The following is a 3,522-nucleotide window of genomic DNA, read 5'->3' as shown; positions in this document are numbered from 1 at the left end:
GGAGGGGGGAGGTTGGGAAGAGTAGCTGCAGATGTAAAGACACATGTTGTTAAAACATTAACACCAACAGCATCGGCCTCTTCTCTAACCTCGGCTGTGAGTCTGTTATTCATCGCTGTTTGTGTTGTTATTGTTGACATTTTTAAAGGTGGTTTATCTGTGTTTGAATTTGGCGGTTTTATGAATTGATGTGGTAATAATAAAACAATATTTTTTTTGTATATTTTGCACAAGACGAAAGGAACCAAATGTTACAAATACGATCCCAATTAGTTGATATGGTCTTAACAAGGGAAATGCAATATACTTGTGTGTAAGTGAGAAAAGCTGTTGTGCGTGTGATGTTGTGTATCACTTCTGGATAACCAACTAAAACAAGTAAAGTCGACCTCCATGACTATTGTAACCCATGCAAAAAGCTTCCATCACAATATGTTTGTTTAGATATCATAGAATATATTCACATTTATATTTTTACATTGGATTTTAGTCACGAAATGTAGTTGTATTTAAAAAAACGTAAAAAAAAAAATAAAATAAAGGAGCCACCCTTGGGTATGAATGATGGTGCTGTGGTAAATGAAGAATAATACCGCTTGAATTTATACAATACTTACTCTAGATGTACTTTAAGAAAAAGTCATAAAAAATTGCATGTCACAGGACTAAGTTTCCTTTTCCCTCTCTAGTCTGTGTTGTTGGCTGTTCAGGTTCTCTTTGTGTCCCCACTCTTTAACCAGATTTGTGAGCTGTTCAGCGTAAAGCAGTCCCTACCATGCTTTAAATAACTGTTTTTCATTGTATACACTGTGCAAGATGTGTGCCTTTATACTCCAAAATTATTTAATTTTATATTTTGTAATCGTTTTTTAAAACAAAGGTAAAAGGTTATTTTAATAATAGGGTGTTTACTTTGACATGCATTATTCCCAACTTTGTTTTCAACCCCCCCCCCCCCCCCCCCCCCCCCCCCCTCCTCAACCTTCTTCTGCTTTAACACCTCTGTATTCAGATTTGTTCATATTATAAACAAAACCATTCTAATGATTGTGTTTTAACCAACCTAAAATGTTAGCTGTCTTAAATTTGAATATGGTGGATCGGTTTGGATTCTGTAAATTCAGATCTATCGTTGTGGTTATTCCGTGTACTGGCATCCCTTTCCCTCCTCCTCAGAGTGAGGGGGGGTGTCTGCTGATGTTAATGCCTTGTTCGTTCACGCTGGTCCTGCCTTTATAAAGAACGTGCGTGTGTGCAAGTGCATTGTGGAATGTGATTGTGTTTTGTTTCACGTTTACCTTCTAACCACAGATTTCAGGAATGTGTTTTTTTTAAGTGTTTGTCCAAAATATCACTCGCCGTTGATGTACAACCCTTACTCATTTCTGAACCAGGTTAATGTTCTCTTGGCGTTTTGTGTAAGCCGCTTGTTATCAAGGAGGTTCATCAGCTGATAGTTCATCCTGAGTCAGTGGTTAATTGATATTTCAGTGTTCTTTCACTATTAATGGGCTGTTTTGTTTCTATTGTCACGTAGCTCATACTGTACATAGCTTATGTCATTGAGAAAACAGGGAATGAGGCAACGCAATCATCTTCTAGTCTGCTTTGCTCTGTTTGGCCCTGGAGGCTCCCCTGTAGTCAGACATAAGCAAGTAGAAAACAGAGCAGTGCATGCTGGGAGAGTGAGTTTATTTTCTGTTTTGTTCTGGGATTAATAACTCTGGATCTCATGTAAAGTAGGCGATGCTGATGCCAGACTTTCACAGATGCAAATTAAAGACAATAACACATGCTCTGCTGCTTTTTGAAATAAGTCCTTGCTTTTGTGACTTCTCTCATGAATGAGCTCCTTCAGCCAATAAACCCACCCAAGAGTCAACCTGCTGCCACGTTAACTTGCCACAAGCAGCTTTCAGCAGTCAGAACTACACCACATGAGCTTGAAGAACATTGTGTAAAAGTGTAATGTGTCTCTTTGTTTGAACTGAATTTGTTTTTAACATGCACTGGGAGATGGAGCGAGGTGTGCATTGCTGATATGTGAATACGTCCAAAGTTATGAGAAACAACCCTGTGTTCATGTGGTTTAGCAAGTGTTAAGGGACAATTTGATTACAAATTCAAAGGACCAGAGGCCAGGCAACATCTGCAGAGATGGAAAACATTTCCTTTGGCCTTGTGATTTAAAATCAAAAAATCTTTGTGGGGGGAAAAAAAAACCTAAATTTGGAAGTTATTGACTCCTTTGAATTTGCATGCACACACCAGGCCACGAAACATGCTCTCTTGCAATTGAGCTTTGGTCTCACAAAAGTCCTGAGTACTTTTAGACTATACCTGAAAGTGTGTGTGTGTGTGTGTGTGTGTGTGTGTGTGTGTGTGTGTGTGTGTGTGTTTGTGTGGTGTGTGTGTGGGTGGGTGTTGTGTGTGTGTGTGTGTGTGTGTGTGTGTGTGTGTGTGTGTGTGTGTGTGTCAATGGTTGGTGAGCGTTCCCTTTCAGTGGCAGAGAGGCCAAAATGATGTATGTTTATTGTGCTTCACATTTAATGATAATAATAATACACTCCATTCCATAAGTGTTCACTCAAACCAATTAAAGCACTTGTTCTGCTTAACTCAGTCTATCTTTGATGTGTATTATTTGCTGTCCACTATTCCATGTCCCATATGCATTACACTGATGCTCTGTATTTAAAGTGACATATTTCCCTCTGTTGGTAATACTAGTGAGGAGGAGAGGAAGAAGTAAATGGCTTCCCCATGACTCTTGAATCAGTAGTTTTGCAGGGCTTATTGTTCCAGTTTGTTTACATGAATTGTTGTCACCTTTGCAAAGAAAACTAGAAGCATTGTCTTTTGGGATTATTAACCTTATGTATCAATCTCATCTCTACTTCAATAGCCTGCCCTTTCCTCGGATTTAAACCGACATTTAAACTAACAAATAAATTAAATTTAGAGAACAATAGATGCACAAAAAACCTGAAAGATAAAACGTTAACGAAAAACGTAAAGGTACTGAGGAACCGTTTCTTTATTCGTTTTTAATTTGTTTTTGTTTGTTTTTTGGATCATTAAAGATTTGAATTTACAAAAAATAAACCAGACTGCGACACGATTTGAATCGTCTCATGCATAATTGAGTGTAGTCCTCCAGAAGTTAACATTGTGGGAGCAGTGGGAGGATTATCCGAACACACATCTGATACAGGCTAAAATATTAGGGACAATGTGTTTTATGTAAAAAACGTTCAACGTCAAAGTATTGTCTCTGCGTTTTTATTTTATTTTGTCTGATCGTGACCTTTGGTAAAATGTCCCATCTGCACGCAACATATCAAATGTCACAAATAAATGGCACTGATACCAGGTGGAATCACGAACAAATATTAGGTTGACATCATACGCACAGCATTTGTACCTAACCCTAAATATTTATTTAGAGCGTAGCATTTGCTTTTCCTTTTTACAAAAGGTATTGCAAAAACTGAGAAGAAGACGTACGTGCCTTGAAGCTTC

General features: G+C 38.1%; 1 protein-coding gene across 3 annotated transcripts in view; it reads left to right on the top strand.

Annotated features, from left to right (window-relative positions):
• The window catches only part of pip4k2aa (phosphatidylinositol-5-phosphate 4-kinase, type II, alpha a), a 52,045-nt gene extending 49,425 nt beyond the window's left edge, over positions 1-2,620 (top strand). For all 3 annotated transcript variants that reach the window (XM_032503624.1, XM_032503623.1, XM_032503625.1), the window contains one exon: positions 1-2,620. This exon is cut by the window's left edge and continues 1,707 nt beyond it. The gene's annotated coding sequence lies outside the window, so the exon portion shown is untranslated.
• Positions 2,621-3,522: the final 902 nt, after the last annotated feature.

Source organism: Etheostoma spectabile, chromosome 22 (assembly GCF_008692095.1).
Source record: "Etheostoma spectabile isolate EspeVRDwgs_2016 chromosome 22, UIUC_Espe_1.0, whole genome shotgun sequence".
Taxonomy (NCBI): Eukaryota; Metazoa; Chordata; class Actinopteri; order Perciformes; family Percidae; genus Etheostoma; species Etheostoma spectabile.
This window is presented reverse-complemented; position numbering and strand designations above follow the sequence as displayed.